The sequence below is a fragment of the Phaethon aethereus genome (assembly GCF_964289735.1).
Source record: "Phaethon aethereus genome assembly, chromosome: 6".
NCBI classification, from domain to species: Eukaryota; Metazoa; Chordata; class Aves; order Phaethontiformes; family Phaethontidae; genus Phaethon; species Phaethon aethereus.
In genome coordinates, this window is record NC_138580.1 from 8,468,265 (window position 1) to 8,496,169 (window position 27,905).

At 40.1% G+C, this 27,905-nt stretch overlaps 1 protein-coding gene across 1 annotated transcript in view; it reads left to right on the forward strand.

Moving 5' to 3' along the window:
• NCKAP5 (NCK associated protein 5) overlaps positions 1 to 27,905 on the forward strand; it is a gene marked incomplete at its 3' end in the record, with an annotated part of 384,285 nt that overhangs the window by 19,812 nt on the left and 336,568 nt on the right. The window lies entirely within an intron of this gene.

The following is a 27,905-nucleotide window of genomic DNA, read 5'->3' on the forward strand; positions in this document are numbered from 1 at the left end:
TATAAAGTATGCTAAAATCAGTCCAGATCTCCTGCTTGCCTGTTTCATTTTAAGCAATGTTGACAGCTAGAGCTGGTAGAAGCATTCAGAATTCAAATTAAAAGTCAGTGCAAAAATAAACGCTAACTTTTTCTATAAAATAATTAATTTTTTTTTATTAACTCCATTTGCAATACACTCTAAGTCTTGTTAAACAAAGATAACAATACAATAATCTCCACAACATTCAGATAGATGAAGACAACATTTCATTATAAATTTCAGGGCCTGACTGTTCTCTCATATTCTATGTGTCCCTTTCACTTTCTGTACGTATGTACATACACATACACATAATTATAAATGACACATCATTTTTCGAGGGCAGAATTTTGTTCTGAGTTAGGTATTGTGTGTTTGTGGAACTAATGGCTATAGTATTTCTTTTGAAATGCTACATTCTGTCTTCTGTTTCTATTTTTTTTTTGGTCTTTAGGTAAGCAAAGACATTTATAGTCAACTGATATCAAGTGAGACATGATTGTAGTGATTATATAGGGTTAGGAAAACTGAAAGCTGAGGTTAAAATTTTTAGATTATCCTCCACTCAGCAGTCAGTGCATGTACTGTTGACAAAAGAAGAAATCACTCCACAAAAGAAGAGGCATATATTTTGGTTAAAGGTCTTGTATACATACCAGATACACATGAAAGTGGCAAAGGAATTAATCTTACTGGCAAAAATAGTTTTGGCACCAAATCCTTGACATTGTCTCATCCGAAGAGATATCATCGCTCAAAAAGCTTATGCGTTAGACTGGGAATGCTTAAATATTGAATATCTAAGGGTGAAATGAAAATTAAATGGAAGGGTGGTATGTGGATCCACTCTACGGATCTGCTCCTGTGTGTGCTATAAGTGTGATTCTCCACATACTGCGGAAAATATGCAGCAGTGTCATTTCTGGTACCCTTCATGCACCATGTGTTACAGTGTGTGGTAGAAGGTCTTAGAAATGACAGATTGGAAAATCTTCTTGCATTCTACAATCTCTGTGCTCTTGTACGGGTGGCATCCCAAGACCATGGGCATGTATCTGTGTGGATGGTGTGTTCCCCACATCCCTATGGGTTTCTCTGGTTCAGCTGCAAGGATGGGAGAGATACAAGGGAAAGAGAAGCAAACCAAGGGAAATCTTGGTCTCTGTGGGACTGGTTAGCCTCAGCTGTCATCACCCTGTGCTAGTTACAGTCCCTATACAGTGTACAGCACCCCATCTTTGTTTGGGTGTGCTATCTTTCATATTCATAGCAGGCTAGAACAGTGAGTCAAGAGCTGCTGGGACTCAGAAAAGCTGCTTTGGCACTAACTAATCCTGTTTTCTCAAGTGGGATTCAGCTCACAGGTGGAGGGGATGCCAAGGACTCGGAGGTGCTGCTCCCTGAATACTTCTCTCTCCCGGTTGTGCTGTTAGTTCCAAACACCTGTAGAACTTACCAATGTAGCTTTGTGAGAGAGAGGAATAAAGCACATATAACAGTAATGAAAAGTTCTTCTTACTCTGGCCCTTGAAGGGAGTGTGGAATCTTATGTGTTTATCTTGACCCATCCAATTTATTTAACAGAGCTTTAAAAACTAATTTAACATTACTTAGATCAATTCACATTTGTGCTGAAAACCTCTGCAATTGCATTTGATTTATTTATAGGATGTAAATCCATTGAAAACAGCAGAGTCTAATTGAGAGAGATGGGTTTTGAATCAAACTTAAATCAATCTCATTTTTTTCTTTCTTTGTGATTACCTCCCGCCCATCTCCTGAAGGTCCTTTAAAAAGTTTCCTGACGTGCATCCAATAACTCATAAGTCCTGTAAAGTTCCAACATCCATTGCTTCAGAACAGAAGGCGCTGAATTAACAGAAAAATGTAGGCTGCCATCCGAGGCTGTACAACTGACAGCCTGCTGACAAGCCAATAGCCCGGGAGTTTAAGTCTGGACTAGGTACTTCAAGGCCCAAAGAAGTCTTGTCCGTGTGTGTGTGTACATGCTGTTTGCAGTGGCGTGCTGCCTTCCACTGTGCTAAGGAGTTGTCTGAATGATTCACAGGCTCACGGCAGGAGTCATGATGTTGACTTGTTCTTGAACTGATAAAATTCAGTCCCCCCAAAACCCCACAGAAGCCCTTACATGGGGTTTAAGGTTTTGCAATGGGGTATATCAGAACTCTTCAGTTTCTTCGCAGTTAAGTATCGCATAGTGAGGTACTCCCTGGATGAAAAGGAACTGAATGGAGCGAGGATGCTGTATGTTACGGTGAAGCCGTCCCCTGGACCCCAGCTCCTATGGCATTTATGCTCTGATAAATAAATATGGTGTCAGCACAGCACACATCACATTGACTTCCACAACACACAGCTCACTTTCACTGTTCAAATGATCCAAAGTAGTTTCTTTCTTTTTGACTCAATTGTTTTTAGATCTTTCTTCCAGAAATAAAGCAGTCTGAAGATTTTTTTGTCCTGTTCCATTGAAAGATTCTGTGTTTCAGAGCCAATTTGTGGGAATACTGTGTCAGGGGATGCCATTCCTAGCTTTAGTCCAGGTTCTTCACTGAAGAATCTTCTCATGTCCCTGAAGAAGGCAAGCTGTGCTGTGGGCTTTTCTGTATCTGATATGTTTTATAACTTTTTGGGTTTTGGTACAGAATTGAAAGATAAATGCAGTACATCTACCTCTTACTGTTTCACTAGGAAATAATTTTGGAAAAAGCTCTTTATTTCCCATGGAAGAGGAATAATGATTTGGTTGGAAAGATGCTTTTAACTTGTAGTTAAAAAAACTTTCAACTTAACTTATAGTTGAAAAACCCTTAGTTTTTAATAATTTGTTCTCAACTCTGGCTACAGATCCTGAGATCATTGCTCTATTACAACACCATTTTTGCTTGGAAGGTGCTAAGCAGTTGAAGATTTAAACTCTATATTGTATAGCTATGTTGTTGGTGTTGATAAACAGCTATAAGATGGCAAACTTTTTTTTTTTAATAGATTTTTGTCTCTTAGATTTCTTTTCAATCAAGCGTACAATTTCATAATTTTATCAAATGAATGCAAACTATCTGCTAGTTATTCTTTTTCCTGTGGAGTTTTCTTCTTATGAAATGTTATTTCTATTCAAATAGTAGCTTCTGGAGAGTCATCTTTACAAAAGAATAAATTGACTGTTGAATTAATGAACCTTGGACTGTGAGAACATACAGTTAAAGATACAATTCTATAGAAACCTCCTACTTTAAAAGACAATTGTCACAAAGCTTCCCTGTAATAATGGGCGATATGCAGGTTACATATTAATCACAGTTCTAGAAATATGTAAGATCAAATGATTGATAGAAAAATTATTAGCTGTTAATACTACTGTGGTATTGTGTTACCTGAATTGCCAGGTTTTCAGACCTGGTAGTCCAGACCCACACAGATGATCTTGTCCCCAAAACTGGAGGATGCTAGCTGTGTGCCTGCTCCACCAGGGAAAAGTGGAGCTTTTTCTTCTCCTTTTCCTCCCACACCCCAGCACTGCACCAGGGCAGAGCTCCGGCAGGGATGAGATCTGTCCGTTCTGGAAGAGGCAATGAAGAGGCCTTTTCTCCAGGTGACCGAAGAAAAGGCAAACACTGTGATATCCAGCACAGGGAGAATTTATTTAGGGGTAGTACCCTGCATTCCTATCCTGTCATAAGATCACACAGGGTGGGGAACACAAACTGAGTGTGTCTTCCCCTGCCTACACCCCTCTAAAGCCCCACTGATCCCTTCCCCGAAAATGCCTAATGGAATTTCACTATTCAATAATATTTGTATAATTTTGCTATTAAAGACTTCTTCCGCTGGAGCAACAGTTGTTTCTGTTTCGTTGAGTTGCTGTTTAAGTCTTGCCTGCTCATCCTCCTAAACATTGATTTGGCTAGCAGCCTAGAAACAGGAGGATTTTCATGGTTTGTGAGGCTGTAGAAGAGTCTCACTAATCTTGGGTATGATTTCTTCCTGCCATCTGGGAGGACAGGTTCTGTGCAGAATTATTGGAGGCCTCTGTGCAGCCCATCACAGCTGCCAGTGTTACACATACCTGGATGGTAACCGATATTCTAACTTTAGAACAGGTTGTCAAAAACCATTTTAAAGCTGTATTACTCTCAGAGGTGGAGAATCAGACTTCGACTGGAAGCCATAGGCTTCACCCTCCTGTGGCTTTCAGTGAACTCGCACTGAGGTTTTCTTCACCTTCTCATGTGTCTGTTGCCTGGGTGAGAGAAGAGGAAAACATTGTTATAGAATAATGCGCCGTAATTCTTAAAGGAGAAATTCTGGTTTAGGGCATGGTATGAGATACTCAATAGGTTCAATACACAGTCTTCCAGATGATATGCGGAGTTTCTGGGCTTGTGTTTGTAAATAAGCAAAGAATTTGTGGGAGGAAGCCTGTTGGTTTAGGAATTGTATGTTTGAGGGATAAAATGCAAAAAAGTTGGAAAGTCCTCTTTTTTCCATCGTACACGAGGTTCAGGATCGGCAAGTTTTACCCACATTAATTACTTAAAAGAAAGGCAATGATAATTTTATTTACAGCCTAAATGGATGAACGTTGCCAATGAGGCAAGATTTGAGGCATGACGCAAAATGTTTCATTCAGTTGGTATTATGAAAAACAAATAGCTTATTAGGAAGAAGTTGTTACAGGAGGCTACCTTTAAAAAAACAACAAAATTGCAAAAGTTTATAATATCTTTTTGGCTGAAGTGACTGCTGGTAAGAATGAATCAAGCAATGGCCGGGAATTCACAGATCCATGGCAGAAGCAATTTCAGAGTCGAGTTGCAAAAAAATCAAAATGAAAACATATATTAGTTTTATCCATTTTATACAGGGGAAAAAAAAATAATTGAGGATATGTACATCATCCGTTACGCTGACCTGCCAATACAATAGTTGCATATGATGGGATTTGTTTCTGGTGAGCTATTTACTCAGGGCAGGAACAGTAACTGCAATATTTCTGTGGTTTATGGCCTCTGAACGCTCCTCTGCTGACATTATTGGGATCTATTTTTCACTGTAGCTTAGGAGTTCTTATTTCACATGAATTGAGTTGCTCTTATATTTTTAATCTACAGTTTTACTCCTCTTGTTTAAAACCATATGCAATAAATTCTTTGTAAATAGATTAAAAACAGGAAAGCAGATGATTTCAGAGCAACTTGAAGTATTGGTTTAGAAAATTCCTGGCACAACCACAGCTCGAGCCTGTGGTTCTGCTAGTGGCCATTGCTTGAAGGCAAGGAACACTGACACCAGTTGAGAAAGTGAGTTTGTTTGTTGTTCTGCATGGTATCCTTTAAGTCATAGCAGTTTATTTCAGAAATATTGCCCAGAAGCTGATAAGCTTGAAAGCCCAATGTTAAAAGTGACCTTTCCCGTGCAACTCTATAGGAACGAAAAGAGCTGAATATTTTAATGGGAGTTGTCATGGGTAAAAAATGGTTGTGGGTTTACTTGCTGTGAAGAACATCACAAGAATCTTTGTCCAAATGAATAAATTATCAACTCCTGGCACATCATAATTATTTAAAAAAAATAATTGGTGAGTAAAATTTTTATGGTTCTATGGACTCTTCAAATTTTCTGAGCATTAATTATCTCTGTGAACTCCTGGGACCTCAGCTGGTCTTGTGTCTGCAGGATTAGACTCCTAAATCTGACTGCTGCAAAACCAGGAAAACAGAGTATTCTTCAGCCTTTCACCCCAATTTAAAATCAATGTCTCCTAAATATTTGTGTGTTATGGTTTAAAAAAATAATAAATAAGATTGATAATATAATTCTTGGACTCACTGCAGACTCTTCCTCCCTTTAGTCATAAGGAAAATATTTTCTCTGACTGATCATGTTGTAAAATGTGTTATTTCAAACCACAGATATTGACAATTATTATAAATCAACTTGAACAAGGGATAATTAAAATTTAATTTTAAGTTTGTCAAGGTCTTTGGAAGCATATCCTGAGGGCCAACTGTGTCTAGGTTATGGCTTGTTTCCAGCTGACTTTGGGCCAAAAGTTGACATTATTGTTCAGCCCCCTTTCAAAAACAATTCCCAGGCACTTCAGAGGACGAGTGCCTGTTAAGCTGAATAAGAACTGAATGGAGTTCCCAGAATTTGTCCTTAAATATGCGTTGTGGGAAGAAATGGTTCTAAGAATGGAGATAATTTTAACCAATATTGCTCTCTAATTGCTTCTGATTTTCTTTCCACTGCTGACAAATTCAGTGCCTAGCATTGCTACCAGGCATTTTCTGACAGCCCAACTGAGAATGATGGAACGTCAAGGAAATAATATGACTCTAGGTTTTTTTCTCTATTTTTGACCTGTGCATCAACTTGGTGGTCATGTGGAAAAAAGTCAGGCTGCATTTTGAGAGCAGGCTTGCGTTCTTGAATTTGCCATATACTTCAGGCAGCTTGCTGAACATCCTAGTCTTCTCTTAGACAACATTGCACTTCACTGCCACCTCTTGTCCTACTGTTTAGACTGAATAACGACAGTGCTTTCATATGCCCTTCCGTGAGTGTATGGCTTAAAACCATACATGGTGTATGGGGACAGTTGCATATAACTAAAAAAGTGATGCAGCTGTACCATGAACTTGTGCTAAGCTGTCAGTGTAGCTTTTACACTTTCTGAGCAATGCGGTTTTACAAAGTGTCAAATGTTCTTGAAATTCACGTGGGAATGTACATTTATAGCAAATACGAAAAATCTATGAGTTGAATGCTGCTTCTGTAGGCTCTCCTCCTACAAACTCTCACACATGTTTTACTTCTAATTCATTGTGCCTTTTCTCTTTGACATCAGCCAGCCTATTTGCAGTACCTAAAAAAACATGCGTTTAAGTCTGCAAGTTCAAGGTTTACTGACTCCAGCATAGCTGTACAGATAATATTCTGAACAGCATTGGCCCTAGGTCAAAGAATACACAAAGTAATTCACTGTAAGCTAAAACCTAAGCTGATGCAGCCCCAAGCAAGTGTAGGTAAATACCTATGTACTTACGGAAGTAATTTTTTTGTGAAACTAAAAAAACCCAAACCCAAACCCAAACCTAAACCCTTGTCTGCTTTCAGCTTTATGTTTACTCTTGGATAGCTCAAGTACTGATGCAAATTTTTCAGGATGAGTTTGCTTAGCAACTCTTACAAGATATTAGTAAATTGGTATTATTATTCTTCCTTTTAATATAGGCACAGTCGTGCAATTCTGTCAGAAGAAATTCTGCAAGTAAAGCAGGGAGACAATGACCTGTAATTTTAATGGCTAATGAGAAACAATATTTAGCATGTCTTAATTCTTTTTTTTTTTTTTTTTACTTTCCTTTTGGTTATCTCATAACTATTTATAGTATGCAATCAAAAAGCCAGGGATTGCTTGAGTGAGAATATCAGGACATACCTGTGAGTTAGTAATTCTAATGTCCACTTTGTGATTTTGGTGGAAAAAGCAACAAGCCAAGAAACCAAGCCCAAACCCTCAAAATTCTTAGAACATCTCTTTCTTTCTGCTTTTGAATGTCTGAATGCAACTAAGAGATCACCAGGTGTATTTATTGCTCAGGTATATTCCACAACTGTATTTTAATTTTTAAAAATTATGATTGCTATAGGGATTGGTGATTAGATTAAAGTATTCAATATATTCAATATATTCAGATGTGAAATATGTACTACTGTTCATGAATGAGACATTATAGTTACTATAGATAGTTTAATGAAAATGTCAGCTCAATATTCAATAGCAGTCAAGAAAGAAAATTGAATTTAGGAATTATTTGAGAAGAAATTGAGACCAGAACTGTCTGAAAATGTCCCATGAATGTACAACAACATGCTTGCCATGCTCTTACATTTTTCCTTTGCCATCTTCTGCTGGCCACTTTCAGAACCCTTAATCTGACCCAGTTTGCCTGTCCTTTCCTTTTCTGATACTTGAAACTCAGACTGTGTTTTGTCATAAATCACATTGCTGTAAGGTGTTTTTATCATATGGTGTAAGATTTCCTCCTATTCTTTTCTTCTTGATCTATTAAAAAAAAAGATAAATCAGACAATGCAGAATGTAAGGAAAAAATAGATACCTCTTGTTGAAAACTTATTCCTAAATATCCTGTAGTGATTCTGGAAAAGGAAACCACATCTGAACTAGAGGGTAATTTTACTCTCGTGGTCAGTCCGATGGAAGCCAATCAAACTTTTCGAGAGTGTAATGTATGGCAGTTGCTTGGATGTCTGCAGCTGCATAGTAGCTTGTAGAATGCTTTTCAATTATTCTAAATTCAAATAGATACTATTATATGTTGTTTAAATTATTTTATGCACCTTTTGTAGGCAGCAAATGTATGATTTAACTGGAAAGTTAACTTGTAGCAATGAGAAATCTTTATACCTTGCATGTGGATGTTAGTGCAATACAAAAGATGCTCTAGAGCAGCCGTTGGATGTGTTTTTTGCACCCTGACTTTCCTCCTGCCCACAGTCACAATCCATATAGAAGAATGTTTGAGAATGTATTTGGTAGGATGGGGTCAAACAAATTACCCGTAGAAGATTAAAACCTTAATTATTTTGATTAAAGATGATGATTAATTCTACCAGGACTCCTATTGTGCTTATTAACTGTGATAAAATATCACGTGGGATTATGAAGCCAGCGGCTGCTTCCGGTTCTGAACAGAAAGTAACGACTGAGTACATATTTGAAGATTAATTTCATTAATAAAGTCTGTCACCAGTTAAGATGTTAATGGGATAGGACAGTATCTGTGAAATCAGTGTGGTACAAGATTATTTATCCTACATTGATAACTGTGCTTGTAACCTAAGAACTTTGTCAGCAGAATTGGCAACTTTAATTACATTGGCATGGCCATTAGAGTATTTGAGTGTCAGATGATTAGAATTGATGAACCTTGGTTAATGAAAAGCCCCAAAGGTTAGTCAGTCGTATTTACATTATTGAAGACAATCTCAATTAACTGATAAGGGTTTTTAAATTTTTTTTTTTAAATTTTGTTTTATTTCTCAGCCAAAGATAAAAGTAAGATTTCGCTCTGTGTTCCATCCGGTTAAGAGTTTTATTTAGATGGGATTAGTGAATTAGTGAATTTGACAGTGTTTTTCACTCCCTCAGTCATCCCCTATAGGAAGTCTGATTATGGCCTTGTTTATGCCCTGCATCACCCCATGGACATCTCTGGCTTGATGCAGTTGTAAATGAAGGAAGAATATGGCTTCATAATAAGAATGACAAATACCATATTACTTCAGTGGCTAAACTGGTTGCCAAAGCATGCGAGTGTTTCAGGCGTGTCATTGAGTTAACTGCTGTTGCAGAAGCGGCAGACGTGAAGACAGTAATTTCAGCAATTAAGACGGTCTGGATGTGAAGTGATTCATAATATGCTTGTTTGTATCTCATCAAAACAGATACTGGGTGTTATTATCTATGAATGCTAAATACAGTGATTAATTACACTGATGTACAAGAAAACAACATAACTTGGATTTTTATGATAAGAAAATGCTGGTTCCCTTTGTGACTATAATAAATGGCTCTGTCTTCCCTTCCTTGCCTGTTTAGATATATTGAGATAATACTAATTACTTTGTAAGTAGTTATATGTACAAACGAACGTGGCCCAACAAATGCATAGATTTCAAAGCATCTCTTTTCAGTCCACTGGGAATGGGAATTTGGGGCTATTAATCTGGATGTGTAGTGAAAAAATGGAGAACCTAATACTTTTCCTATGGTGCCAGGACTCCTGGCATATAATCTAAGGTCCTGAATACCAGAAGAATACTGTCAAATTAGAGGCAGTTCAGAAAAAAATGTAAGCCACCTACTGTCTTTCATTTAAGCCGCTTAGAAGTGTGAAGCTTTTACCGCAGAGAGTTGAATCCGAGATGCAGAGTCCAATAATAGTGGATACTTGTGCCAGGCTGGCAGGAGGCCACTCCAAGGACTATTTGGGAAATCAGGGCTCATCAGGCTTCCCTGGACTTGCACTTTCACAACAAAAATTGCGTTTGGTTTCGGTAATTCATGCTGCCATTTTATAAGGTTGTGCAAGTTCTCCAGAGCCAGCTGGGACACGCACATAGCTAAATTATCTAGACGGGGAAAATGACTAACGTTGCTCTACTAAAGAGATTGTGGGCCTGGTTACATTTTAACCCTGTTAGTATGCAGGCCCCAGAAAGTGCTATTTTACACCCCATTTCCCTACAGGTACCTCCCGGACTGGCTGTTGAGACGCCGGCAGCCTCTGCCACGCAGTGGGAGAGGAGCCGCCGGGGCTGTGCCCACCACGGTGCCACACAAAGCCTGCGCTCTACAGAAAGGGGCTTTTTGCAGCTGCGGTTTTACATACTTATTAACCATGTAATCTTTAATTTTATCCACCATCTAGTTTCTTTATTAGGAATATGGACTTGAGCTGGTCTTTGAAAAGAATGTAGTTAATGCTATTCTTAGGCATAATTGTGTATATCCATGGGAAGCACTTTAGTTTATATTCTTGTGGCCAGATACGACTTGGCTTGCTTTTTATCAGCACATTGTCTGTGGAGGCCAATGTTTCTTGAGAAAGTGGACACTTCAGAATTTCATTGTCTGTTTGAAGGTGACTGTCTGCAGATCTCATTCACATCAGTTTGAAATATGTCTGAATCAATGCCTGCCTTAATAGGCATTAAAACTTTAATTTTGGTTTTATATCTATGAAACCGAGGGGAAAAATAAAGCAGGACCACAAGCAGCAAATAGACTGTTTTGGCGTGCATCTGATGTGAGTGTGTTCTGCAAACAATGTCACACCTCTACTGAAGACCATCTTTTTACAAAATATTTGTTTTCAAAGAAGGAAAAATATACAAATGAAGTCTATTAGCAAGGCGAATAGCTACCAAATGCATGCTATGCATTTACATAAAATATATATATGTGTAAATTTACCATAATATACTTGCATTTGCAATAACAAATAAAGGGGCCTGGAAGATGACTGAAAATAGAACAATATGATTAGGGGAGTTAAACCCTGATTTGCATCTAAAAAATGTAGTGTATGCTCATTTATGTGCAAATGTAATGGAAAAAGGCTGCAGGTAAAGTGGCGAAAGCCTAAACAAAATAAACACTTAATTTTCTTTTATTGTACTTTGTGACTATTAATAATATTATGGTACTAAGGCAGAAACATTAAACTAAGCAGGGGAGCAATAAATGTTCCTAGACTGTGCAATGCTGTTGATATTAGTGGCTAATAGCTCCAGAGTTCACATAAAATGCAGATTGAAGTACAAAGAAGATGTTTAGTGGAGTCAGCAGTGGCAGTGAACTGTTTACAGGTGAAACTAATAACCAGAGGGCAGACGCAGCAGGGGCATTTTCTGTAAAATATATCTAAAAGAAACTTTTCAAAGCACTTAATCAAACTGTCTCTGTCCTCAGGGAAGAGATTTGATAATCCCAGTTTATTTCTCTTCAAAACCAGCTTCTGGAATCATTAATTATAATGTGCTGTGTTTCCATTTATAAACATAATGAAAAATGCAAGGACTATAGGGTATGTTGATACAATAAAAGTCTACATTGATTTAAGAACATCATGCTGAAGTTATGAGGGATGACTTGGTACCACACTGGTGGGTACATGAATGAGAAACTGGATTTGGGGGTAATGAACCGTAATTAAGTTCACTCACTGTGACGTACAGAAGAATGTAATACTCGGCAGTAGTCATATTGTGTTTTGTTTTGCCTTGCAAATCTGGACACAAACTATTTCCCACATCTTTATTTGAGACACCATAAAGAAAATACTGACTGCAGAAGAAATAAATAGCCATCTATTTAATTGAAGAAAGAAGACCTCCTGTGTCGTCCATGCTTGAATGGCAGGGGGCAAAAAAAGTACAAAACTGAGATAGTGTTAGACAATATTAATCTTTACAGTGATGCACTTTACCAGTGTCAGTAGAATAACTAAAATTAAAATGGGTGTAAAATTGTATTAATGTGGAAAATGATCATTCAAACCATAAAGCAAAAAACAGTTGGAGGAAATATTTTTTATGAAGTGTTTTTATCTGAAACAGTATATAGTTTTGGGGTTTTTTTTTAATAATCTGTATTTGTTAGCCAAATTGAGAGAGAAAGTATTATCCTTTTGCCTGACTACTCACTGACTTTGATCAGCATATACATTTCTTTAGTTTTTTTCCATTGATTTGATTTATGATTGGAATAGTATGATAAGTTACCTGAGTCATTAAAATATCTTGTCCATCTGCATGGCTGCACAGTAGATAAGTACTGATTAGTACATCTCTCATTACAGTACGTCATTCATTACAAAGAATATAGTTTAGGGACTGCACTACTAGCAGTAATTAAAAACAGGAGGCAAAGAAAATAAATTGTACTGATTATTTATGCTCCTACCCAGTTCTGCGATGAGCTGCCCTGTTGGGTTTCTCAATGCAAGAAGGAAGCACAAGCTCAAACGGGATTTCTTCTGTGAACACTCAAAGAGCTAGGGTGCAGTCATCCTCTTAAGTATCGCTCTCTTCACACATACATTGATCTAAGAAGGCTAGGGAAAAGACAGCTGGTAGTATTTGGCATATCGTTTAAGTCAAGGGCTAATTAACATGACTTTAACCAGAATTAGAGATGGATACAAGTCTGTTACTAAATAAATTGGTTTAATTTAAAACTTCAGGCTGCTACTTTCTGCTGTGACATTCAACCTTGTGCTGAAACTGTACAGTTTGTCTCCAGAAGACAATCTCAGCATTAACTTGTCAGCAATCTGAAAGTCCCACTCCCAATGGGAGCAATCTCACTGGAAGTCCTGAGGATCTTCGCTGGTACACAAGGCTGAGCTGCCACAGCAGAGTATCACCAGAGCTCTGCCAGCCCCAGTATGAGAGAGCGAAATGTGTGAACTTGACCGGAACACAGTTTTCCCTAAGCTATTCAGAGGGTGCAACAGAGGTCATTTGGTTTTCTTTCAGTAATTTATTAGCCAGGTTGGAAGTGAAAAACACTGTTTTAAGTCTGTCAAAAGGACAGACTCATTTTCCTACCTGCTCATTCAGTCAGTGTCTCTTTTTGTGATCCTTCATTAGCTTGCCTTTCCCTAAATGCATTTTAAGAAAACTCACCTCTCAAGGCTTCTCGTGAAGGGTTGACTTGGCTCTCTGACTCACCATTAGTGTGAAGCTCAACTGCCCAGTCTGCTTGGAGAGGTATTGAAAGGCATTTGTACTACTTCCCAGGTCTTCCTCACGCTTCAGAAAAACGCTCCATCAATAGCTGAAAGATACTTCACTGCTCGCTTCCAAAAGCCTTTAAAACACGTCTTTACTGCCCCATGTATTGAAAAAAATTGTTAGAGCGGCTCCTGTTCTGAAATCTCTGATTATTCTGTTGCCCCAGATCCACAGTTTACACAGCATCAAACCTCATGTTCTAGCATATCAAAGCAAGACTTTTTTTACAGAATCACAGAATCACTAGGTTGGAAAGGACCTTCAAGATCATCAAGTCCAACCATTAATCCAGCGCCACCATGTCCCCTAAACCATGTCCTGAAGCGCCACATCCACATGTTTTTTGAACACTTCCAGAGATGGTGACTCCACCACCACCCTGGGCAGCCTGTTCCAATGCCTGACCACTCTCTCAGTGAAGAAATTTTTCCTAATATCCAATCTAAACCTCCCCTGGCGCAACTTGAGGCCGTTTCCTCTTGTCCTATCACTAGTTACTTGGGAGAAGAGACCAACACCCTCGTCACCACAACCCCCTTTCAGGCAATTGTAGAGAGCGATAAGGTCTCCCCTCAGCCTCCTCTCTCCAGACTGAACAACCCCAGTTCCCTCAGCCGCTCCTCATCAGACTTGTACTCCAGACCCCTCACCAGCTTCGTTGCCCTTCTCTGGACACGCTCCAGCACCTCAATGCCCTTCTTGTAGTGAGGGGCCCAAAACTGAACACAGGATTTGAGGTGCGGCCTCACCAGTGCCGAGTACAGGGGCACGATCACTTCCCTACTCCTGCTGGCCACACTATTTCTGATACAGGCCAGGACGCTGTTGGCCTTCTTGGCCACCTGGGCACACTGCCGGCTCATATTCAGCCGGCTGTCAACTCTCTGGGCTCGGCCATCCAGCCAGTTCCTCACCCAGTGAAGAGTAAACCCGACTAAGCCACGAGCCGCCAGTTTCTCCAGGAGAATGCTGTGGGAGACTCTGTCAAAGGCTTTACTAAAGTCCAGGTAGACAACGTCCACAGTCTTTCCCTCATCCACTAGGCAGGTCACCTGGTCATAGAAGGAGATTAGGTTGGTCAAGCAGGACCTGCCTTTCATGAACCTGTGCTGGCTGGGCCTGATCGCTTGGTTGTCCTGCAGATGCCCTGTGAGCACTCTCAAGACCAACCGCTCCATAATCTTCCCCGGTACAGAGGTCAGGCTGACAGGCCTGTAGTTCCCAGGATCCTCCTTCTGGCCTTTCTTGTAGATGGGCATCACATTGGCAAGCCTCCAGTCTTCTGGGACCTCCCCTGTTAACCAGGACTGCTGATAAATGATGGAGAGTGGCTTGGCAAGCTCCTCCGCCAGCTCTCTCAGTACTCCCGGGTGGATCTCATCAGGCCCCATAGACTTGTGGGTGTCCAGGTGGTTTAGCATGTACTTGACTGCTTCCTCCTGGATTATGAGGAGTACATTGTGCTCTCCATCCCCGTCTTCCAGCTCAGGGAGTTGAATACCCTGTGGATACCTGGACTGGTTATTAAAGACTGAGGCAAAGAAGGCGTTAAGTACCTCAGCCTTGTCCTCGTCCTTGGAGACAACGTTCCCCGCCATATCCAGTAGGGGATGGAGATTCTCCTTGCCTCTCTTTTTGTTGTTAATATATTTGTAAAAACATTTTTTATTATCCTTTACAACTGTGGCCAGACTGAGCTCTAGCTGGGCTTTTGCCTTTCTAATTTTGTCCCTGCTTGACCTAACGAGATCCTTGTACTCTTCATGAGTTGCCTGGCCCTTCTTCCAGAGATGATAAACTCTCCTCTTTTCCCTGAGTGCCAGCAAAATCTCCCTGTTCATCCAGGCCGGTCGCCTTCCCCGCCAGCTCTTCTTACGGCACATGGGGACTGCCTGCTCCTGCGCCTTTAAGATTTCCTTCTTGAAGACTGTTCAGCCTTCCTGGACCCCTTTGTCCTTCAGGACTGTCTCCCAAGGGACTCTCTCAATCAGTGACCTGAACAGGCCAAAGTCTGCCCTCCGGAAGCCCAGGATAGCAGTTTTGCTGACCCCTCCAGTGAGGGTCCTGGGTAATATGTGGGTCTTCTAGATTCTAAGGAATTAATAGCAATTTCAAACAGCTGAAATGGGAACAAGATTCTTGGGGGCGAGGTTTCCTATCACTTTCAAGATCTGGATCATTATCCTTTGGAGATGAAAATACATCCTGGCCATAAGTATTTAGTGTTTCCTCAGTGACAGAAAAGTCTCCTCTCTGCCTTTCAGAAGTAGCTGGCTGTCCTTAGTTACCTTGTGGTAGGACTGCAGTCCATTAAGTTTTTACAACAGGATGGCAAATAGCATTTCAGAGCTTCGTTACATGTTCTGGCAAAGTTCAGTTGCCTGGAAACTGCTTGTGAATTTGGGTCAAATTTTCTTTCTCATTTCAGGAAAAAAAAAAAAAAAACCCACAACCAAAAAAAGCAAGAGAGCTACATTACCGAGTGAGAAGGAGATGGTTTTGTCCTGCTTTTACAAGGTTCAGTTCTCTCCTCTGCCTCAAGAGCATTGTAGGCTCTGAGCGATAGGTCATTAAGTTGCACGGGGCATTCACAGTCCCTTCTGTTGACTCTCTTCTACTTTGTATAAATAATTGACTGTCCACTGGTACAGGAATAGGACTCTAAATCTCCCACTACAGTACAAGAAAATCTTTCTGGTTAATTAAGTATTCTGTGCAAAGTGGGGAAGCTTGAACAGAAAGGAAGAGACCCAATCAAGAATCACTTATCTCAGGCTTACTCAGCTGATCAGTTCTAGTGGCATCTTCTCAATTCACCACTTTTGTGCAAACACTTTGGTCCCAAGCATGGGATGTCTCCAGCATTCTGGGTCTTATGCTTTCTATTATTTTTCTCTCACAGTGTTGAAATTAATTTCTGGCCTCCCTGCCCAGAGAAATGAGATGCTGACAGTGATAGGCAGCTGTAATGCACTGTCACACCAGTACAAGAAGAACCTGAGTAAAATGTAATATTCCGTGAATATTCAACTGGAAAGCAAGCTAGCTTGGTCAACACTGTACTAAAAGACTGAACACTGCAGATCCCAGAACATGTTATAGCTGAATAAACTGAATGCTGTTTGGCATGGTATAGCTCAGGATTTCCAGCGCTGTCAGTGTTAAAGGTGCCTGTGAGCTTTTAAAATAGCAGCATTTTTACCACCACAAGCAAGCCAACTCTTTGTCTAGGTCATTCACTCAGAATATTGAAATGATACTTTATGAGCAATGGCTTGACTCTATATTTATTTATGTTCTTAAGCCACAATCCGTCTGCTATGCTGCATTTTATACCTTTGTTTTTTAAATGTCTTCTTATCCTGGTTACATAATAGTACTTGAATTGCAGGTTGCATTCGTAAAAATGGGAAGCATTTCAAGAACACTGCCTGAGGGACAGGATGCCATCCAGAGGGACCTGGACAAGCTCGAGGAACGGGCCTGTGTGAACCTCATGAGGTTCTACAAGGTCAAGCGCAGGGTCCTGCACCTGGGTCAGGGCAACCCCCAGTATGAGTACAGGCTGGGGGATGAGGGGACTGAGAGCAGCTCTGACGAGAAGGACTTGGGAGTACTGGTCGATAAAAAGCTGGACATGAGCCAGCAATGTGCGCTCACAGCCCAGAAGGCCAACAGTATCCTGGGCTGTATCCAAAGCAACTTGCTAGTGAATTAATTTCAAAAGTCATCTTGAGGACAGAGTTTTGAACATCTTTGACCAACTACAGAAAGAGAAAATGTGGTTCTTTATTTTATATAACGTAGAAAGCCCAGCAGTGTAGAAAATTTGGAGTAGCGGTATATTAACTTGCTGCTTCTTTTGCTTAGCTATTCATCATGAATCTTGTGGTATCTCTGATTCCATGTGCCTGGTGCAGCACTTAGGATTTACAGGTACACAGCTGTGTTCAAAAGTTAGCGCAAGGGTGCTTTATAATTTCTTATTAGATATAGTTTCTGTTGGATATATCTCAAATAAGAACTGAAAATAGGTAGGAATGGAGACCAGAGCTGTGAGATATGACTGTGGTGTTTGAGTGAAATTCATCCCATGGTGAAGATGAGAGGTACCATGTCGATGAACCGCTTACACCCTGCTGATATTCAGGTCTGAGGACAGAAGGGAGAATTTAAACACTTTCCTGCTGGCTTTTGTTAACATTGAATTTCTTGCAGGTGTGGACTCTACGCTGAACGTTCATCATTTGGTTCACAGCTTCCCTTTCTACAGAGCTTTCTCATAATACCATGCTGCAAAGAAAAGAACTGAGGGTTTAAGCATCAAAGCAGTGGAGTAGAGGAGGAGGAGGAGGAAAGAAGTCCTGTTGGAAATTATAGATGACTGGACTCTGGAAGAATAAGATGTAGCAGATTATTTATAGCTATGCAAAACTGGAAGTTGAATACAGCCAGGAATCTGCTGTCATTGGCAAGGAAAATGGGACCTGACCCTGCATGAGTAGAGCACAGGATCCCACCACTGACTGAATTAATTCAAGTTGTTAGAATGTGGGCTGGCTGCTAAGTCTTTTTTAATTTTGCTCTTGGCTCTTCTGATGTCTTATGAGTCAAAAGTCTCTTCCTGGCCTTATTTTACAGATCTGGGAGCAAGGGAGTGACAGTGTTTACCTACCTCATATGGAAAATGTGAGGCTTAATTAATGTTTGTAAAACCTAGTGGATCATCCACCAGAAATGTTACATCTGCGCTGTGTTATTCTTATCCATTGCATAAAGTTCTCCCTCAACCTTTACTCGCCTTCTAATGACCTTTTAAAATTGAGCAAACATTATTGAAAATAGCTCACGGTTTTATTTAATACGGATTACATATTTTTCAGGGCTAGTGATATAAGGACATATGTCACTTCTGGCCTCTATAAACTTGCATTATGGTGCTTTCATAACAAGTACCGTAAGTTGTCCAGCTCTGCATGAATTGCAGGACAGCACTTTGAAATGAGGATACAAACTTCAGGAAGCACAGTATACAAGATGAACTCTGAATGCCATGAATGAGAAACAAAAGCCATTTTTTCAATTTCTTATGCATCAAGGCTAAGAGTGTTTTTCCCAAAACATAGTAGAAAACAGGAAATTCTCGCTGATGGGAAGAAATATGTCTGATTGACATTCCTGATATCTTGGGGAATGACTTGAATTATTTATGATGGTAAAATCATTGTTTATACTGTAGTCACAAAATGGAGGCAAGGAAGGAAATATGGAGAACAGTGCTCCGTAGTAGACACAATTGCCATCTATTTTTAGGGGTGTTCTTAAAACTCAGAAACACAAGGTCTTTATATCTAATCTATATTTATATATCCAAGTGTATGGCTCAGTGCACTAGTTAGCAAAGCTCAGGAAGTGGTGCCAGCAGAGATAGGGATAGAGGGAAGTGAGAGATGAATGTCTGACGAACCTAAAAATAGGGTGAGTTACTCTTTTGTTGGTACCGTGCAGAAAGGAGCGCTGTGCTTTTCTGTGGCACCTCGGTTTGGGATGCATATTCTGGGTATTTGTGGCATCCAGTAGTCTACCACAGGCATTTCTAAAACTTATAAAATATAATTTTCTAACCTCCAAATATCCCCCTTCTCCAGTCTGAAGTGTGTCGATTTTGGGTATCACTGTGCTGGCTAAAGATGAATTAATCGGTGGACTGGAAGCTGGTGTTTGCCCGCAGACCAGTGACCAGAACCTAATTACATTCCGTCTGCGCAAAGCAAGGCCAGCGCCAAGCCTGCGTCATGTCAGTGCGTCTGAAAATTGTATCTCTCGTGTATGCTGGAGTGTGAAAGTCTCTCCTTAGCAAGAAAAGCTGCCTAAACAAGTGGAGGGTAGGGCTGGTTAAACTCAGCAGAGAAACCTTCAGACAATGAAATTAAGCTCTTCCCAAGTGTTGTTTTTTGTTCTGGCCTCACCAAGTCATTCCCCTTGACTGATCAGCTAACGCTGCTGGATTTCTGATCTGCCTGTGTAAATACATGCATTGCAGAAGTCAGCCCTGCTCTTTTTTTTTCCTAAGTGAATAAGCCCATGGGCCTCCTCCAACCAAACTCGCTGTGAAATTATTGCACTGTATTCTTTCAGACTGGTTCGTGAGTCTATGAATTACACCTCTGTGCACCTGCCTGTGGGGCACCTTGTGTCCATGGCTGGATTCGGGTGGAGAGGGAAAGGTGGCAACGGCCCTGTAAAGCTGCTCCTTCCCACACGGTGCCTGAGCACGGGCCCGTGGGCAGGAGGAGCTGCAGGAAGGCAGGGGATCAGGCATAGGCTGCAGATTTTTTCTGTTTATTTAAGGGTGTGCCTGCCTGACACCTTTTCCTCAGCAGACTTCAGCCTTTTCTTATGATGTGGGTCTTCTCCTGGTGTCTGTTGCCATTGTAGTTTTTTCTTCGAAGGTAGCACATATACGACAAATGCAAACAAGTGGCTTAAAAGGACACAGATATTGTAAGATAAAGACCCTTAGCTGAATCCCTGGTAAACAATTACTGCTGCTTTCTATCATTTAACGGGAAATACAGAAAGGGTATCTCATGTTTACAGACTGGGGCTCCTCACTCACTCATGAGGTTGAACAAGACAATCTGCCAAGTGTGCTGCTGTGGCAATGGGATTGCATGGTTTACAGGACTTTTGGGTAGGAATGGGCTCGTTTTTCCAGTCTTTGAAAATAATGAGCATTATCACACATTCATAGGTTATTTAAGCAGGTTCTGTCCTATTTACACACCTCTCAGAAAGTCCTGAAAATTAACAAGCTTCCAAAAAGAAATTGGGGGAAGTATCTGCACTGTGTTTTCATTATCCTAGTATTTCGTGGGATATAAATGATGGCTTGTTTTCAGCGGACAGCAATAAGAGATAAATTCCACCCATTTCTATGAGAACGAGCAGAGCCTTTAAGTAGAGCTTTATTTCCCGAGAATGGTAATGCGGGGGTTTATGAGCTAATCAAAGGCAATGCATCTATTGCCCTTTATTGAGATCCTTGATAGCCTTTCAAAACAGATAAAATTGTCTTCTCCTCTTCATGACACACATTTTGCCCCATCCATTTGCATTTAGGCACTTTCCCTCAGCGCCGGTGGCAGTCACCCGAGTGTGTCCCTACCGGCGATGTCCGTTACACCGTGTCAGGAAGCCGGGCAGTGAACGGAGGACGGCCATGCGCTTGCTTTCGCTGTTGTCACTGCTAGGTGAACAGAAAGGTTCCCATCTTAGGCAGATGTGGCAAAAAGCATTTATATTTTCTATTGGAAAAAATACCCACCATCTGTGGCTGCTCTCAAAGCTGGGGTAATGTAGCTTTTGTCGCTTTGGTGGGATAACCCCTTTGTAAATGGAGGCTGGAATCTGGTGCACAAGAGCACTTAAGGCCAGAGTTAAGTAGTCAAGGAAAACAGGAACAATGAAAGGTTACAGATAAAAAGAGGTGATTTTCTCTTCTGAGCCCTGAGGACTCGTGATCCCAGTCTATATGCATTAGGATGTGGCACGGTGTAAATTCTCAGTAAGGAACTTTGATCTGAGAGAGGTTTTGATGGCCTTTGAGTGAGGCAGTGGTATTACAGCTAACAATAACGAACCTGTCTTCTTTCTATAATCTTCCAATAACCCTTTAAGGCAGCAAATAATTAACTAAGACCTTTTACCTTGATTACAGCAGTTACTAAAACATGATGAGAACAGAGGATGGTACATTGATGAGATCTACTTCAGTATATGTGACCGCACATCACTGACAGAGCCTGTAAAACAGCACAGTCTAAACTAGAAAGCAGTTTATAGAAATTCAGAGCCACTGAACTCAGTATCAGAGAAAAACAGACAATTGCTCAGGATAAGGATTTTTCCAAAATTTTCAGTACAGTCAGTGCACTGAGAATGGAGGACCGGGCTCAAGAAAGAAGTGTCAAAGGAAATTCAGATTTCCAGTGGCTGTGGAAATGAAAATGGATTGAAGAAACGAAATTCTTAAGCAAAGATATGCACTCTACTGTGCTTGTGGTCCTGGGGTAAGATTGATCTTACACATCTAATGGAGAAGATGATATTTGATGCCTTCTCCTTGGCTAGAGAAATATCCTTTTACCATTTTCATGTTTAAAAAACATAAATCTTGCAAATATTGTGACATTTTGGAAAAAATTTGATAAATGTACAAATGCTTGTAATTTGTGTTTTTTCCTAAGTTCCTATAGAACATACTTAGTTGGCCAAATAAAACACAAAGCTCTCAGTAGTGTGGAAGATAATTTTCACTGCAGGCATATCAGTAAAGATTGATTTCCTTTTCCTGAATCAGATAAATCACTTGTTTTTGAGGGGAAAAATTATTCTTAAATATTTTGTCCAGCTTCAAGTATGACTACAGGGGCAGGATTTTTTTCCTTGTATCTATGGAGAATACTTATTAGATTGTAGGTGCTGCAGCAAACATATATAAAACCCAAATCTTAAAGCAGCTGAAAAATCTTTTGACTGTATTCAGGAGCAAATCCAAGTAGAGCTCTCAACTTTGATCTCATAAAGGCTGAAGTGGAGGCTTTCAGGGTCTCCGAACTCAACTGGGTTGAGAAATGCCTCATGAAACTTCTTGTTTAGTCCACGAGACCAAACACTGAGTCAATATTTAGGCTAAAGGCTGGGTCCTCAGCTGGCACAAAATCACATACTTTGACTGATGTGAGCTGGAGCTGGACAGATTTTGCAGCCACTAGCTCTCATGGTTTTGTTACTTGCCTTGTGGTGTTTGGTTCCAGGTTTTTCTTTCATTCCCTGAAACCCAGACTCAGTAAACAACATGCAGTCTCCATTTGCATGAAGATGAAGTGTGACTAAGTGTCTTGCCTGTCTGATGTTAGTCTTGAAAACAATAGCCTAGAGGCCCTTAAACTATAAGGCAAAGAAAACAGACCCCAGATTTATCATCTCAAATAATGTGGTTTATACAATGATGTCAAGATTTTTGCAAACATAGGGCTAAAGATGCTCGGATTTATCCCAGTGGAGAATCTGATCCTAAATAGTACTCAGGAGACAAAAATTAACTCTGTTTATCTGATATATAACCTCCTTCTCTCTTTCTCACTATTTCTGTGTCTCTGAATTGACTGTTCCTATGGAGATCACCAATCTCTTCTGCAAGCGCATCTTATATTCTGTCTTCGATGGCTACTTACAGTTGAGAACCACAGGACATTGGCTCATTCCCATTGCTTTGGCGACAGCAAATTTTGGCAGTAGAACAGCTTCAAGTGCCAGTTGGCATAAGCCTTGACACAGCTGTAGTACTGGGAGAAGAATTTTAGTTACAAACAAATCTCTCTATTTGAACCGTGTGTTACCATCCTGACAACTTGTGAACATACTGATTTTTTTTTCTGAACTCAGAGAATGCTCCTGAAGCTAAGATTTGTATGACTCAGAGTTCAGGAGGCAGCCAGTTAACTGAATCTCTGATTCTCACTACCCTTGAAATGCTCTCCTCAATTCCCTCACACAACCCCCTTCCACCTTGTATTTGCTCCATGCAGTTCTGTGGACTACCTACTGGAGACCTGGGTGCTGCAAGAATCAACGGTTTGCTTCTGACCTCAGGTGCTATGTCTGCTTATATATTTATTAGTTACTGGTAGGACCCACTGGGGAAGATGATGCATTATCCAACTTTGCTTTACATGGCTGCATTCTGCTGTTTAAGTTGGATGTTGCAAATAACTTTGTGTTTAGAAAACATGCAGAGGAGAAGTCAGTGTTTCTGAGGCTGAAATGTGGAAAGCAAAAGATACAGATCCATGCATGAATGATCAACAAGAAAGTATTTCCTTTATTAAATTCAGTCAGTTCGTATTAAGCTTGCCAATGGCATTCCAAAATAAATATATACTTTACCAATACTGTTATAATGCATATATTTTCATTGCCATGGATTTATCTCTCTTCTGCTGGATTTTCTTCTAGAAACAAGAGATTAAGAGAATACAGCCTCATTTAAAACCATTGCCCTGAGCTCAACCCATCCCTTCTGCTCTTGTTTCCCATTGGTAAAACCCTTTGTAATCTGGCAAAGCAACAAGAGAGCCTGAACAGGGAATTTCTTTTGTGTAAAACAATATATCCCATCCTCAAAGCTTCTCTAGCTCTCAATCTTTAATCACTTTCAAATCAGCCCTTTTCTTTGCCTTTACAGAGCAATATTCCAACACCCATTTCTTCACATGGTGGGAGCTGTGCTGCTGCAAACGTTCTCCAGAGATTTGCAAAAAATCAAAGTAGAGTCTTCCCCAAAGGGAAGAGAATGATAGAAGCTGAAGTAACCGAGAAAACAGGGTTCAAATTTAGCAGAATTGAATGGATTCATCAGTTTTCTCCTCTATATCTGCATGGTCAGAATGAGGAAAAGCAATAATTAACATTACCATGCCAAAAATGATAAAACTGATTTACAAAGCAGGAGAATGAAAACATTTATTTGAGATTTGTCCTGTTTGCCTTATTGGCTCAGAACTTTTGGTTTGCGCATGGGTAGTTTCATGTTTGCTGAGTATTAAGAGTCCCAGATACTCGCATGCCTCCCCATGAGAGCAAACGGAGAGCAGCCCGCACACGTCCTGCCCAGCCCGGGCTTTAAGAAAGAAGGCAGCTGTCACTAACCAACTCCAAGCTAAGAATAATGCCATGTCTGTACTGTGTGCTTACTGTGGTTTTAGAAAATAGTTTGGTTTCAAAGTCTTAGAAGAGTTCTGACTGGTCTTGATCTATGCTGTGGTAGAAACAATAGTCTGTCAGCTAGAGCCATATTTATTTTTATATATAGGACATCCTAACTTAGAGACCTGTCGAAAGTCTGTCTAATGGAGGTCTACTGGTTCCTCAGGCCTGGAAGCCCATTTTAAACCCAGTTTTACAGTTTCTTGATTCTCTCCCTCCCAAGGGCAGCCTAATGGTGAATGTGAAGTGTATCATAATGGATGTTTTCCCTCAAATCCTTCAGCTTTAAATCTTTTCTTTTTCTAATTCTAGTGTGAGTTCATCTTACACTTCCCCTTTTGTGCTATTATCTGCTGTCTATGGAGACCGAGATTTGATCTAGTATGAAAGTGCTGTGTGTCACAACAGATACTTTACACATCCTTAAGGCTTCTACTTGGCAATAAACAAATAAATAAAGTCAGCATCAGAAAAACTTCCCAGACGATGACCAGAATGATTTTGTTTCCTTTTTAACTTTACAAAGAAGCCAAGGAAGATAAGATAATGCAATAGTAATGTGTTCATAAATATAAACATATTTAAATCAGTGTTTACATGAATGTACTGAATTTGGTAATTTCAGTGTAAAGGCTCATCGCTCTTTGGACTTTTTCATACATTCTGACATCATATCCTGGGCCAGGTGTAGTAGATGCTTCTCAGCTGGCCAGTTTTGGACTTTTACTGATTTTTCCTATTGTTTGGTAACTGCTAAGGAAAATTAATCCCTTGACAAAGCTTTAAAGAGTCACAAGCTCAAGCACCTTCCAAAGGAGTTATTTTGTCCTCCAGCTATTCAAGTGCACATCAGCATTTCATTTTCTGTAGCTCCCCTGGTGATGTGCAACTCTGACCAAAAGGTTTGTTTCACTAGTATGTAATTCTTAAATGAACTTACCAGTTAAATGTTTATCATCTTCTATCTTGCTATAGATACAGAGACATACCTTGGTCATAGGCATTTTCATCAAGGATTAAACTTTTTCCCATTTGGTTTAAATCCAGCTAATTTCTAGTCAGTCCAGCAGTGGAGATGAAAGAAAGGCTGGCATTTGTACTGCCAGCAAGCATGGTTTGATTCATAAGGGAGACAGTGGTCAAATTAAGCAGATCCTGTTTAGTCAGAAGTTATTTCATACTACAGTGACCTGATGTGTTGCACAGCCAACTGTACCTGTATTTAGTTATGCAAAGCCTCCTCCACTGCTTTGAGGAGCTCTGAGTTAAAGTCTTGTAGAAACAACATTCAAATCCCCCCTAGCTCCTGTAAAAGGTGACTATTCACAGTCAGCAGGCAACCATTTGAGAGTAAGTAGTTTCACATTTCTTCAAGTCTGCTTACAAAAGCTGGCAAGGTTTCCAGAGCACTCCAAAAAGTTTGGCTTTTTTATAATGTTTGTGCTGCGAGTGCTCTCTCTGGGTGCTAGGTAAGTGATACGTATTGAAATAGTCACTCAAATGAACAAGGATTTTTTTTGTTGTTCTTGGTAATTTATAGTTTATTACTGCTTTCCTTGCACAGATTAAGCTCACCATAATATTCAGCAAAGCCTTTTTCTTTTTTTTGAAACAAAATCTTTTTAAATCTGTGAGGTTTTCCTCTTAGTCCACCGTACCTCCCACCGGTGAGTATCAGCCTTTCAGAACAGAGTAAAGGAGAATGAAGGGACTTTTTTTCTTTAATGACCTTCAGATGACCAACGTTTGATTTAAATTTTATGGGTATAACATGTTGTTAATCGCACAGCTATTTGCATTTATGGCCTGCAGCCATCCTTCCCTGGGCTGTGATCTCTTTCAATCTTGCATTAAGCCAAGTTTGACTGGCCAATATCCGGATGCTAGGTTTTCCAGCCTTTCAATATAGAATGTCATGGGAAATGATGTTTGTAGCTCTTGGGTGACACAGTCATCTCAGATCCACTACAGAACCCCAAAATGAGTTAATACTCACTGTACTAGCTGAGGTGCTATCTCTTAGGTGAGATAAGGGAAGTATAGGATGTGTAGGGTGAGGCACTAGGGAGGTAAGTTTTTACAAGCATTACTGTGACTGCTCTTGGGAAACAGGGAGACAAGAGTGGGAATGGGGGGAAAAGGAAACAACCAATTTCCTCATTGTTCTCCCCTGGCATCCACGAATACAGAAAAACTGAGAAGAGTGAGGTCAAAAGAGGGTCTTTCCCACCTCGAGAAACTTAAGATGCTTTTTCAATGAAAGGCAATGAAGGGCAAAGAATGAAAGAAAGAAGTGTCCACTGCTCAGGTTATGGTGTGGGGGCAGAAGGCAGCAGAAGTTTCAAAGGGACCTGGTGATATTCTGCAGAGAAGTTGGCAGAGAAGGAAAGCAGTTTCCTTGTTTTCTCTGTTGGTTTAAAAAGACTTAGTGACCTCCTTGTAGCAAATGTCCTGGTACAGAAGAATGACATTCAGGTCCCCGAAAGCTGTGCAGGTACAATGTTCCCACTCATGCGAGGGAACACTGGGCTGCAGGACTAATTACCTCCTCCACACTGTGTGTGCCATCAGTTTTATTGCTATTGCCACATTCAAAAATATGTACTGTTTTGGAGATTTTTTACCTAATTGATTCTGTCTGAAAAGATCAAAATAGAGGATATGGAGAAAGTATTCTTTTATTTCTGGAAATGCTAAACTGCCTACTGCATTCTGTGAAAAGCAGATATTTATTTTTTAGCCCAAGGCCATCGCTGTGTGTAGGACGGCAGAGAGGATCTTGAATTCCTTCATGCCTAAAAAAAATGAGCTATAGATATCAGGCAATGCTCTAAACAAGGTATTGGGGTGGCTGGACCTACTATAAGAAAACCAAAGTACTTAGTGTGTGCGTAAGTGACATGTAGGAAGAGATATTTTATTTTCATTTATATGTTTTTTCAACCATACATACCGAATAGAAAACTTTAATAATTGATGAACATTTTTTGTTGTTTCTCATGAAAAAGTCATGTTTGGTTTGTTGTGTGATGGGGCAGACGTGGCAGTGTTAGAATGGCAGTTATGTCAGATGCTGCATGGTGTACACTGTTCAAAGTTTAATGAGCACATTCTAAAACAAAGAAAAACATTATGAGCTTATCAAACGTTGTCTCTTCTTACTCAGCTTGTGGCACTATATACAATTTATTTAAGTGACATTGAAAAACAATTGCATTTACTCAATCTCTTCCAACATCTACTGCAAAAGATGCATTGCCAATAGATTTGATGGGAGAAAAATGTTTATAATAGTGCTCGGAAAGGTATGTTGTCCAATACGTAAAACCTGCACGCTTGGTTTTTAAAATGCTTAATATGAGTTTAAATCTGTTTCCTCTGAGGTCAATGGAAGTTTAATCACTGACTGATTTCACTGAGAACAGAGGCCAAAAGTAAGCACCTTTTAAAATCCCACACAACAATTTCTGGCACACAAATGTGGCAGCTACCAAGACAGTTCATTTTTCTCCCAAACACAGAGCGTGATCCAGGTTTTTTTCATTTCATTTTGGACAAATTTCCACTGGGGGCAATGGGAGTTTGACAGAATTAGCTCGACAGTCACTGTAAGACAGTAAGACCTCAACTGATATGTCTAAGATGCGTAAGTGAATCTGAAAGTTACATTTGTTGCAGTGTGTACCAGGGAAAAGTTGCCTCTATGCATATGCGAAACCACTGACATGCGTAAACGGGTTTCAAGAACAGGATGAAAAATCTTC